This window comes from Carassius carassius, chromosome 20 (assembly GCF_963082965.1).
Source record: "Carassius carassius chromosome 20, fCarCar2.1, whole genome shotgun sequence".
NCBI lineage: Eukaryota > Metazoa > Chordata > Actinopteri > Cypriniformes > Cyprinidae > Carassius > Carassius carassius.
Window position 1 is genome coordinate 31,342,229 of NC_081774.1, and position 14,058 is coordinate 31,356,286.

General features: G+C 35.7%; 1 protein-coding gene across 3 annotated transcripts in view; it reads left to right on the forward strand.

The window, feature by feature from the left end:
• Window positions 1-1,794: 1,794 nt before the first annotated feature.
• The window catches only part of c8b (complement component 8, beta polypeptide), a 50,945-nt gene continuing 38,681 nt past the window's right edge, over window positions 1,795-14,058 (forward strand). For 2 of the 3 annotated variants that reach the window (XM_059502535.1, XM_059502536.1), the window contains exon 1: window positions 1,795-2,056. The gene's annotated coding sequence lies outside the window, so the exon portion shown is untranslated. The remainder of the gene's footprint in view (window positions 2,057-14,058) is intronic. The other variant, XM_059502537.1, reaches the window with a different exon arrangement.

The window sequence follows — 14,058 nt, forward strand, 5'->3', positions numbered from 1 at the left end:
TCATGTTGATCTCTTTCTTCATTAGGCATTCATGTCATTAAGAAAATATTTGCATACTGGATTGCTCAGAAAAAATGAAGCTGTATAATGAGAAGAGAATTCTGTGTGTGTTCTCTTTACTTTTGTCATTTTCAGTCTAGGATTATAAGAAACGGGAAGAAGGTACCTCTTGCTCTTACTGCTCTAATGTTTTAAAACAGCATAAAATAAACCATTCAGGACTTATTAAAAAAAATTATATTTTAATTTTTCAGCCAATGGATAGAGTCATATTTAAACAGAAGAACAAAAAATTTGAACGTTTATAGTCACGGTTCCTCTGTTTTTAATACTACTATGTGGTGTTCCACAAGGATCCGTACTTGGACCATTTTTTATTTAGGCTGTACATCAATCATATGCCTTCTATTTGTCCTGTTGTAGAATTCCAGTTACAAGCAGACACGTAAGTCATAATTTAAAAGAATTGCAGAAGTGACATGTACTTTAAAGAAAAGGCAGTGTTAAGTAGACTAAACATTTGCTTGATGTGAGGGTGTTGTATTGCTGTAATCTCTCAACTGTGTACCCCATGGTGATATGTCTAATATGTTAGTGTGGTATGGCAAGCTGAAAAGGCCATATAACACAGACACCATGAATCAGAACAAAAGAGCAGCAGACTCAAGGGTCAGTTCCTTTTCATCAACGACAGTTTCACAGAGCAGATGAATTTGAATAGACTCTGATTATAACTCATTATTTACATGGGTGACAAAACTGCCAAAGAGAGGATATTGCTAATTTATTTCTCATAAGATGCACTTATTGCCAGAAGCGCTCCATGATGGGTCTTAATTAACCTACCAGAACAATGTAGGTTTTTCAAACAATATGACTTTTTGAAGTCATTAAATCATGTTTGTCTGCACAAATTGTCTGAATATTTTGTGAGAATGTTGTACGGAAAAATGGAAAGGAACACAATAAAAAATAGAATAAAATTAGGAATAATAGACAAATTAAAAAAATAGTGTTAGTTCATGCATTTACTCAGAGTAAATGTGAAATATATTTAAAAAATATATGATCATAAAAATATATAAATTCAGTTCGGCGGGATTCAGTAAAAACAAAAGGCATGTGCTTAACACTGACATCACTGTTAGAGACAAAACAGATAACTGGGATTACAACCATCTGTTAATATTTGGATTAGTGTTTATATGTTAGAAGTCACATGTCAATCATGTCTGCCTGCTTTAAAGAAATAGACCAGACATACATACATACATACAACAGAAGTGACCAATCACTGTGAACTCAATGACACCCTAGTATTCTTATTTGAACACTAAATACAGAAACATATATACATACATACATATAAAGAATCATATGTGTGAATACCTCGCTAATGTACTGCATGCGAGATTAGGCATCTGATCCAGATTTTAATGAGGGTCTTAAAATTCTATTAACTATTGCCAACTCCAGCCAGCTGGAGAGAGAAGGACGCTTCACTGACTGTCTGCAGCACTCCTGCCAATTTTAGGATAGACATGCAGCAAACTGAACATTATTCTTACAGTTTATAGCCTACACTCTGCTACTTTCATTACACAATTACACTAGCATACATAAAACAACACACACACACACACACACACACAGTATATACAAATAAAATGACTTGGCCATGTGTGTTATGTATGTAAGGGTGGGCTTCTGATAATCCCCTCCCATCCCCCTTCACTCATCTCCGCATTATCCTCTGCGCATTTGAATCATTTTGTCACGGGGGTCTCTCTCCTCCCGCCCCATCGCCTCATTGCTCTCTGATTATTCTGGTGGAGAAGAAACGTTTCATTTCTGTCTAGCGTCATTGTGATCGAGTATTTTGGGGGGATTTTGAACGCTGATGCTGCTCAACTTCTCGTGCTGACACTTGTTTATTTCACATGCAGATGCACTGAACTGGGTTCGACTCATCATTTGACCATGAGAGCTGCTGGACACTGATAACGGTCGGAATAAAAGCGATGCATTTGGAAGTACTCGATGCATTTGTCAGTAGGTGAGTAGCTCAACGCGATGTTTGCTGTTACAGGTGCGCAGCGTTTGTGTGTAAACGTATCAAATAAAATCTATCAAATGCATATGCAAAAATCATCTTAAAATGCAACTCTTTATTTGAGTGTAGTGCAGTTATGGGATATTTAATCTTGCTTCATTCTCTCGCTCAGTTTACAATTCCATTCTGAGACAGGTATGTTTTGTGAATGCAATGCTCTTATTTTACTGCTCTTGCTTCAGTGCAATGTTTCATAATGCACCTATTCGTTTTTGGAATTGTAAAGGTTATTGGGTTGTCGTTTTGAAACCCAACATTTTACCCCTTGTGTAATAAAAATAAACCTGTATGACTTATTTGCCACAGAATCCTCAAGACTATAGGTTTTCTTAATCTATGAATTATCTGCAAATATAGCCAAATGGCAACTATACACTACTTCAGTTGATGTGATCTTATAAAACAATAATTCACTTTGTGCAAAACCTAAATGTTGATGCTGCCAACTCCTCATAATGTTCTCATCTCACGATTTTAAAGACTTCAGTTGTGAATGTGGCTTGGTTGTGAATCTTGGCTTGTATGCTAGACAGACTGAAGGGTTTGGTAATGGGGGGTCTTAGACTCATGTGAAAATAGATGAGCTTCAGCTGAACATTGGCTGAACATTTAAAGTGCATTGTTCCAACTGACGCTTAAATAATAGAAGATAGTCATATAAAATGGTATATAAATAGTATAGTAGATATGAATGAGTGCTGCTGGTTAAATTTAACAGTGAAGCACTTTTGCACGAGCTGGAGTGCTGTTGTGAATATCAGTATTAGAATTGCAGGTTAGTAATTATAACACTGAGTGCTTGATTCTGTTATAATGTCATGTTGATTATGCCTTGTCTTGTTGCAGGTCTTTGACCACACTATAATTAAATATCACTTTTGACAAATGTTTTCAATTATTTTCAGTAGATTAAGGGGGGTTGACAACAACGTTATTAATATTCAGTGAGGCCTGGTGATTTAAAAGCTGGCTACTGAAACGGGACATTGAGACATTTCTCAGTAGTGAAGTGTTAATGTAATGTTGTTGTTGTTGTTTGTGTTTGTAGAGACACCAGCACCTAATACTGCTGAGAGCAGGACAGATCTGAACTGTGGTTGTGCAGTGTGTAAAAACTGAATGGTTCATTGATTTATATGTATGGATATTTAAAAACTCATTCATAAAGACAAACTTATCTGTCAGATCATGAAAATGCTCAAAACACACTATCATAATATTTTTAGTTCAATTCAAGTTTATTTTTTATAGGGCTTTTCATGATGCAAATCATGGCAAGGCCCTTTTTACAGAAAATTAAAGTTTCTACGTTATATTTAGTAATAGCTTATCAGTGGTGACTATCCCAAGTTGAGGTCTATATGGCAGAAATGTATGGTAAAAATCAAGCAATTAGTTTATGTCATGTAATCAAACAGACGTTGTTGCGATCACATTTGTAGCAAAATGTGGTAGTTTGGTATGTTTTCTGCGAGGTTGGCATCATCTCTTCTCAGGTGTTCATTCATCTCAAAGAGAAATCTGATTATGTAATTCCTAGTGACCTCCAAACATGGTGTGTATTATGGCATCCAAAGAGTACAATTCTGCTCTCATCTGACCAGACAATATTCTCCCAGTATTTCACAAGCTTGTCTAAATGATGTGCAGCAAACTTTAAATGAGCTTCAACATGCTTTTTCTTCAGCAATGGAGTCTTGCGTGGTTGAGTGCTTTACTTATTGTTTTCTTTGAAACAGTTTGAAACAGTAGCTGCTAATTCCAGATCTTTCTGATGTCCTCCACCAGTGTCCCTTGGCTCTTAGAAAACTCTTCTGATAATTCTTTTCACTCTTCTGTCAGAAATCGTGCGAGGAGCACAAGTTAGTGGCTGGTTTATGGTGAAATGATGTTCTTTCCACATCTGGATTATGGCCCCAACAGTGCTCACTGGAACATTCAGAAGCATAGAAATCCTTCTGTAACCAATGCCATCTATATGTTTTGCAACAATAAGATTGAGAAAGCTCTTTGATTTTACCCATCATGAAATGTTTCTTGTGTGACAAATTGGTCATGAGACACCTATTTATAGGCCATCAATTAGGAATGAACTAGGGCTGTAGCTATCGAATATTTTAGTAATCGAGTATTCTACCAAAAATTCCATCGATTAATCGAGTAATCGGATAAAATGTGTTTTTGCTTAATTAAAGTGCAATATTAATTATGCAAGAGAAAATACTACTCATATGTCTCTTAGAATTAACAGTTAAGTTTCCTTTTTCAAATGCATAGAATGCAATGCATACATCAAAAATAAACATTTAATTATTACCCATTGTTTCTCTGTCTGTACTTGTACTGTGAACAATGACAATAAAGTTGACAGAAGAATTAAGTGAATTTAAGTGCCATTTAGTTGGGGTTTTAAATAAAGCATTTTCTGAGAAGCACATTAAACAAAACACATAAAACATTAATTTAATTTATCTTTTAATTATTGAAAATTAACATAACTTTTTGGTAAACAAAGGGGATTTACTATTAAAAATAAAACATGGAAGAATGTGTGATTGTGTGATTAAATTGTGTGATCATTTTTTTTTGATTTTAGTAGTAGTAGGCTATATACATTCCGCTGAACAATAGTCTTTAACCGGACTTTTATTTTGACGGGTTGACGTACCTTTACAGTTCTGTGTATGTGAGGTGACGCTAATTTTACTCAAATCAAACAGTCAAATACTCATGAAGTGACTGTCAGAGCAGTTCTGGAGATGTTGTTCATGTGTTCACGTCTTATTTAGTGAGACAGCAGACGCTGAAATCACCAGAGCGTCACGCGGGCTTCAGTGTGTTAATAAAGGAAGACGCGCTTCTGCTCCATTCATTAACAGAGACACGCAGAACAGGCAGGATTTATATTTAAATAGACTGTTTTGGCTTAATATTTACAGATATTAGTCCATATCGTGATTTGATGTAAGTGCAATGATCTATTTTTGATTAATTCATTCAAAATTTGGCAAATTCCGTGCCATTCCGCGTTAAGCTGTAAATTCCGTTTTTATGACTGGATTCCGCGATTCCCTCCGCGTTTTCTGCATCGCGGAAATCATAGGGCCCTAGTTGTGGTATGCCAGCTCTATCTTGCAATGGACACACACCACAACGTTCTCTTTACGTTTGCACGCGCCCTCAAATTAAAACACTGCTGACTCCTGGATTTCGGACGCAGCGCTTGTGTCTCCTTCAGCTTTGTGTGAGACGTAAACGCGTTGTCACATTAAAACAGTGGCGGTTCTACACGGAGGCCCAGGGAGGCCCGTGCCTCTGTAGACATGTCCCTGGCCACCCCTGTGGCCACCCCCGTGCTGAAAAAAAAAATTTATATGATTTTACACGCGAGCGCCAAAAGCGGAACTAATGTGATGCAACGTTCTACACGGGTAAATTAGTGCAGCGTACCCAAACACTTAGGAACTTAATCATATTCAGGGATGCAAACATCGCGCTTTTCGGGGCCTCCCGTTTTTTTCACATCAGTTTGGGTGACTTGGGTCTGATTATAATTTCTCAAAGTCATCTGAAGCAATTCCATAGCTTAATGTTATGGACAGAAGACTATTTACATCATTAAATTAAAGTTTACGGAAACCTTGTTTTCCCTCCTCTGCGGCTGTCAATCATTCTCCATTCAGTATTCAAATAGCGCGCACCTCGTCCATTTACAGCAGGATGCATGGTAAAACTCTCTCCAATATTATATACTCACATTAAAACCCGAATTCCGGAAAAGTTGGGATGTTTTTTAAATTTTAATAAAATGAAAACTAAAAGACTTTCAAATCACATGAGCCAATATTTTATTCACAATAGAACATAGATAACATTTCAATTTAGATTTCTGCTACAGGTCTCAAAATAGTTGGGACGGGGCATGTTTACCATGGTGTAGCATCTCCTTTTCTTTTCAAAACAGTTTGAAGACGTCTGGGCATTGAGGCTATGAGTTGCTGGAGTTTTGCTGTTGGAATTTGGTCCCATTCTTGCCTTATATAGATTTCCAGCTGCTGAAGAGTTCGTGGTCGTCTTTGAGGTATTTTTCGTTTAATGATGCGCCAAATGTTCTCTATAGGTGAAAGATCTGGACTGCAGGCAGGCCAGGTAAGCACCCGGACTCTTCTACGACGAAGCCATGCTGTTGTTATAGCTGCAGTATGTGGTTTTGCATTGTCCTGCTGAAATAAACAAGGCCTTCCCTGAAATAGACGTTGTTTGGAGGGAAGCATATGTTGCTCTAAAACCTTTATATACCTTTCAGCATTCACAGAGCCTTCCAAAACATGCAAGCTGCCCATACCGTATGCACTTATGCACCCCCATACCATCAGAGATGCTGGCTTTTGAACTGAACGCTGATAACATGCTGGAAGGTCTCCCTCCTCTTTAGCCCAGAGGACACGGCGTCCGTGATTTCCAACAAGAATGTCAAATTTGGACTCGTCTGACCATAAAACACTATTCCACTTTGAAATAGTCCATTTTAAATGAGCCTTGGCCCACAGGACACGACGGCGCTTCTGGACCATGTTCACATATGGCTTCCTTTTTGCATGATAGAGCTTTAGTTGGCATCTGCTGATGGCACGGCGGATTGTGTTTACCGACAGTGGTTTCTGAAAGTATTCCTGGGCCCATTTAGTAATGTCATTGACACAATCATGCCGATGAGTGATGCAGTGTCGTCTGAGAGCCCGAAGACCACGGGCATCCAATAAAGGTCTCCGGCCTTGTCCCTTACGCACAGAGATTTCTCCAGTTTCTCTGAATCTTTTGATGATGTTATGCACTGTAGATGATGAGATTTGCAAAGCCTTTGCAATTTGACGTTGAGGAACATTGTTTTTAAAGTTTTCCACAATTTTTTTACGCAGTCTTTCACAGATTGGAGAGCCTCTGCCCATCTTTACTTCTGAGAGACTCTGCTTCTCTAAGACAAAGCTTTTATAGCTAATCATGTTACAGACCTGATATCAATTAACTTAATTAATCACTAGATGTTCTCCCAGCTGAATCTTTTCAAAACTGCTTGCTTTTTTAGCCATTTGTTGCCCCCGTGCCAACTTTTTTGAGACCTGTAGAAGCCATTAAATTTTAAATGAGCTAATTAAGTGGATAAAAGTGTAAAATTTCTCAGTTTAAACATTTGCTACGTTATCTATGTTCTATTGTGAATAAAATATTGGCTCATGTGATTTGAAATTCCTTTAGTTTTCATTTTATTAAAATTTAAAAAGTCCCAACTTTTCCGGAGTTCGGGTTGTATAATGCTTGATCTGTAGATAAAAAGGCTGTGGATTTGCATAAAATGAATTTATTTTGTGTATTTGTATTTTATGTTTGTTGCTGTTTTTAAAAGACTCGCTTGTGCCTGTTAGATCACACACGATTTAAAAGCAGTAAACTTTTAAAATCACTTTGTGAGCTCAGTTTTGAAGCGTTTCATATTATCATGGTTTTGCGCACTGAAAGATTATTAAAAGCTTATTATATTTTTAGCCTGCACAATACGTTTAAAATAAGCATAATTAAATTGTATATTATTTCTGTGTAGTGTAGTGTAAACATTATAAATATATACACTTCTGAATTCTTGACATTCATATATAAATATTAAATTGTGAAATGTATGATTGCCTGATTGAATTTTATAAGAGTACTAATAGTAATTTGTTTTTATTAACATGTTTAGATTGTGTAAAATTACTGTGTAGATTTTTTCAAGAATTACTTTTTGTATTTATTTGCATTACATTTAAATAAAATATGTTGCCATTTTTAATGTGCCCCTCTGGTTAATCACTGGCCCCTCCTTGGCCCCCCTAGTAAAATTTGTTTGTCTAGAGCCGCCACTGCAATAAAAGAAATCATTGCGAAAGATCCTGACGTGAGATTTTAAATAAAATAAAAGAGGATTCGAGGCAGAGGAATTCGCCTCGATCATTTTGTGTAATCAAGTTACTCGAGGAATCGTTTCAGCCCTAGACTGAACCAGCTTATATTAATTTCCATCGACAAGGGGCAGGATTGCTCATTTCTGCTGATGTCTTGGCTTTCCATGCCTTTTTGCACCTCCCTTTCATTCCATGTGTCATTTATTACACAGAACTTAATTTCTGAACTTATTTGTATTGCTTTCTTTGTATGTATGGATTGTTACCAACATCTGGTGAAAATTTTATGTCAACAGCACCTTTAGAAATATATTTACTGAGAAAAATGGTGGTTATTTTGCGCATTTTACCCGCTATACACACACACACACACACACACACACGGTAATATTTTGTCCTACATAAATCTTTTTCATTCAGGTTATAAAATTTAAATTCTGATTTTTTTCTCACAATTCCAACTTGAACTCCAAAACGGAATTCTGACATTACAAAACACAATTGAAAAAACAAAACAAAACACAACCTGTCATGCAGTTCTGAGGGGAAAAAAAAGACATATTTGCGAGCTATTAGAAGCATAATCACAATTGTGAGATAAAAAGTAACTGGTGGAAACCGGCTTCCATATATATTTCAAAAGACCCCAGGATGAATGTCATGACCCCTTTAATAAAGTGGTTCCTGAATAACCAGAGAGACATCGGGAATGTGTAGTGTTGATGGCTCCAGAAACAGGGTTGGGAAACACTGCTTTAGTCTCATTAGTCTGAGAATCTGGTCTATTCTCAGTGGATTTCTTAACCCAATCCCATTTGGGGATTCCAACAGCAGCAGCTGCCTTCAAGGCACATGTTCTCAATCTGGAATTACAGTCAAACATAAAATTGTCTAAATTCTGAAGAAAATATGCAACAAAGTAACACTCTCTCTGATGGTGTAGTCCAATAGATTCACAATTGGCAGCTGCTTTATGTTGATGTTCTTTTGTAGGTTCATTTCTATTTGAATTGCATTAACATTTAGCAATATTTTGTTTTGGAAATTCATTTCACCAAATTGCTTCTTTGGAAAGTTTGACCCTTGTGTGTTTGATACAGTACTGCCCTTTATTTGAATTATTTGATTCACCTGCATGGGATGAGTGGTTTGGATGGATGATAAAAAACTGTGTTTGGAACCCAATATCAGCCAATGATTTCTTTATGTAGGCCTATTAAGAAGACAGAGAAGCTGTGTTAATAGAGGTAAAAAATAAATAAATAAATAAACAACAGCTGGAGGTTCCTCTGTGCTCCGAAAACTGTGAGCTACTCGTTCATACAGTTTTTCCACAAAAGGGAAAGTAAAGCGGAAGCAGAAACAGACATGATGCACAGTGAACCGAGGATCCCGTGGGAGAACGACAGCATGCTGTAGAAACACTGAGGTTTGATCTCATTACTACTGAAGCACACCGCATGACTCTTCCTGTCTGATACTGGCATTTCAACACGGACTACAGCACTTACATATCAAGCTAAGCTCTCTACTATAACATAACTTCAAGTTAAACACAATATTACTAAGAAATGCATGCCTTATAATCACTTGAAATATGACTTCATTATTTTTAAATGATGTACCTATTAGTATACTTCAAATGCTTTTCTAGCTACATCCAGTGGTGAGATCAGTGCATGATGCAGTTTTCATGATGACTAGTTGTGCACTGCTTTGTAGAACATGATACTTGATGGCAAATTTCTTTCTTTTTATCTTCTTTCTTTCTTTCTAAAAATTTCTTTCTTTCTTTCTTTATAAAATTTACACTGTAAAAACTACTGTGAATTTAACAGTAAAAGACTGTAAAAATGCCACAGTAAAAACCTGCTAAAGGGTTAATATTAAATTCCCCTACTATATGCGCTGAAAAACAGTGTTGGACATTACATGTACTTTTACAGTAGTATACCATTTTTGGATGTGAAAAAGATTTATAGTGAATAACCGTAAATTGACATTCACAGAATAACCTGCATTACATTTCAAATTTGATGTTTTTGTTGTTAAAATTACCATGTTCCTTAGTTTTTTCTTATACGTTTTGTATATTAGGGTTGTGTGTTACACCTAATGTTGTTAAATGTGTGTTACCGTGATGGTGTTTAGTGTTTGTGTGAATGACACAGATGTTATTATTTAAAATCTGCTTGTAATGGGCTTTTGTTCATCATGTGACTTTCTCATACCCTCCTGTATTTGGTGATTATCAGTGTATTACAAAGGTACAAAACAGATCTCAGTACTTCAATAGGTTGGTATATTAAAATTATATCAGTTAATGATATTACGGTATTTAACTGTAAATTTAAGTTAAAACGGAATGTTGCTACCATATTTGTTATTGTAAAATTCTGGCAACCACAGCTACCATTTTTTTACCGTAAATTTTATGTAATTTTTTTTTTTTACAGTGTATAATACTGGTAAAAAGAGGGATACTTCGGGAGGCCAAACACAGACATCAGAACTTTCTTAAATAACTCGATATTTCACATCATTTATTAAACTGCACACACTGAACCATATTCTACAGCAAGCTGATTTAGTTTAATGCTCTAAGCGTAACTGTCTGTGATTCAGTTTTAACTACTCATCCACCATGATGATTCAGATGATGCAAAACACAGGATGATTCACAGTTTATCGTAAGTGGCCTGTCCAGAAAACATGACGGTGAATTAGGTCATACACACAAAGACAAAATACCATCAGGATGACATACAACCAGTGCTTTAAATGGGCCGGTACGCACCGGTACTCAGTACCTCCACTTCCAAATATAGCTCTTGAGCGTACCGCCACCTCTCCGTGCGCCCAGAACGTGCTTTTAGCGTACCGGTATGCTCATTTGGACATCTGTTTTAATATAGGTTTTAATCTCTTGCCTGCGCTGCTGCTTTTCAGAGCGCCCTTCACAATGCAAGCTTCATAATTCGTCCCACCGAGAGCAAAGACTATATTAGCCATACACCCTTGAGTTTTACGAGTGAAAAGCGCATGCATCGTTTTTGCCGCCGTCAGTAACAACTCAACGTGACCGGAGAGGGTGTGTGAAACACGCACACTCTGCTTGGTAAAAATACAAATACAGTGAACAACACTTAACATGCTCTCCTGGCGTCAGGCTCTGAGTACTAAAACAACTCGGTCAGGATCAGATGACTCGCTTGCAGACACCCCACCAGGCCTGGATGATATCGCTGCAAGTCAGACGCAAGCTAATGAAGTAATGCAGTAGCTCTTTCTAAGGGTATTTTTTCAAAATCCTTTTGCACATTTTATTTATGTTCAGTAGCTCTTTCTAGCTCAAGCAAATCCACAAACTTATAAAAGGATTTATAATTTTTTATAAGGTCGTCTGTTGACTGCTGTATATAAAACCTCTTCAATATAGTTGTTGTTACCTCAGGGGATGAGGGGAGTCATCAAAAAAATAAATAAAAATAATAATAATGATAATAATATATATAAATATATATATATATATATATATATTCAGGCTATAATAGAGTACCGGCACCTCTTTTGGGCCACTTCAAGCACTGCATACAACACTAGAATAATGCACTAAACACTGAACGACAATAACAAAATGGATAACACCTTGTGCTTTGCCTGTGATCTTGTAGGAATGAATGAACCTGCCTGCACTGTATGATCTAGTTGCTTATAATTGGATTTCTTTTGGTTTTCTGACTTTAATTTTGATTATCTGTGTTTTTTGCATGCATTTTTATTTTTTTTGTAAACTATGGGCACTTGTTTTGGCTCTTAATATATTTAATTTCAGTACTGTAAATGTATCCTTCCTAATCATAATTGCAGCCAGTTACACTGGATATATGAGCTGCTTATGTTTATTACTTTGTGAATATTAATAATAACATTGATAGCCAAATTCAGGCTTGATTTGGGAAGGGAAAGAGGTATTTTATCAGTTATGCTTTGCATATTATTAATCCAAATTTCTGACTAGAATCAAGTAAATTGCATATATATGTGATTTAAATCACAATTTTTATTCATCAAGCATATTTCGATATGAGTTGTAAATCCATTATATATATAATACTTGTAAGTGATGACTACAATAGTAAGAATACATGTGTTGATAATGGTAATTATGGTCAATAATAATGGTCAAAAAGGAAATAGCAGGTGTCTGTAATTATTTCAAAACTGAAATTGAAATGTGAAAAGTTGAATTATGACTGCTGGGGGATCAACTATCATACAGATAGGTAATGTAAATCTGTAAGGTTAATGTAATCACATTAAATCTGTTTCTGTTACAGTTAACTCGCCCCATCTGACAAGATCTGGCAATTCACAATTGTAAAAGGGCTATTCATATTATTAGAAACTCTTTTAAACGTTTAAATCTAAAAATAGAATTGCAGTCAATTGCAATACTCTTATTATTCTCGTAACATTCTTATTAGTGCTTAAAAACATGAGAAACTATTAATTATTTGTTCATATTGTTAAACAGTTGTTACAATGCAACAAGGGTAACAACATTTTAAGATGAGGGCTGTGATGATGGGACATACTGGATGTTAAAAACTGCCTTATCTTTTTTATTAGTATTATTTTGAAAGGTTAAAAACAAGCATTCATATAAAACGGATCATGCAGGTCAAAAATGCAAGCCGAAACAAGCATCCAAACTTTCTTCTGGAAAAAAAAAACATGAGTCAGGATAACACTTCACCTCAGGTTGATGTTGAAGAACTTGAGTTCAGTTTATATCACAAATGAAAAAGAAAATGTGGAATCAAAACAGAATAAATAACTGGGCTTAAACAATACAAAATGATATGACATGATAAATTTGATTAAGCTGTGTTAATATAAAAATGAGCAGTGATAAAGCACACATGATGGTTATAAATATAAGGGAGTCTAATTCTACAACAGAAGACAGACGAGACAGGAGAAGACAACAAACCAAAGAAGATTGCAAAATAATATCCAAATAAAAGCGCATGACAAAATAAAGGCATGAATCAAAAAGAAATAGTAACAAAACCTGAACCCTGCACGTGACAGTCAGAAAGCAGATTACAATCCTGTGAATTTGTCCCATTAGCATATTTGAAATGTTTCTCTGGCGCTTTAGATGGCAATAACAACGCTTGTCATCTCTGACCCAGATGCTTGAGCAGTGTGGTGACCTGATTAAACAAAGCTTTAAAGAGCAGTCATTCATCACATTAAATCAGTCTTTTGTCAGACGCAGGACTGGTCTTAATAAAACCACATTGTTCCACAGTGTGACCACAGACCACAGAGGGACCGTGCAGTGATGATGGACATGCACATGATCTGTTCTGCTGCATCTTCAGGAGTTTGATCACAGACTGTGTCTTTCCTAAGCTTCATCACTTCTTTCAAACCAAAGGTTGTTTATTAATGATACTTCGCCAGCAGAAGCATTCATTCTAGTAGTATGTTTTAAACCTGTAAAGCCTGACCTGGAATAATACATGAAAAAATATTTTTTACTGGAAAGTTTTTACTGAACCTTTAGATAAAGTATTTATAAAAATCTAAATGTGGTCTAAAAAAAACAAATAAATTAATTAACACATTTAAAAAATACATGTGTGTTGAGTATCAGGTTTGCAGAGGAGGACAGTAGTGAAGTATTTTTAGTTTATGTAGTAACTGTAGTTTATCTGAGAGTTTTTTGTTAGAAAACTTTCATTCACTACATTCCAAAGCATTTTACTGCACTACATTTCATGAATAAAAATTGTTGATGTTTTATCTTTAATACTTAAGAACATAAAAAATGTAGTCCTTTCTTGTACTCTAGTAATTTTTTTTTATTATTTTTACTTGAGTACAAGAGAAAGTAATAGATGTCAAATTTTTTTAATATTAAACAATATTTAATATGAAACATAGTGCAGTAAAAGTACAATATTATGCTTTGGGATGTTGTGAAGTAAAGTT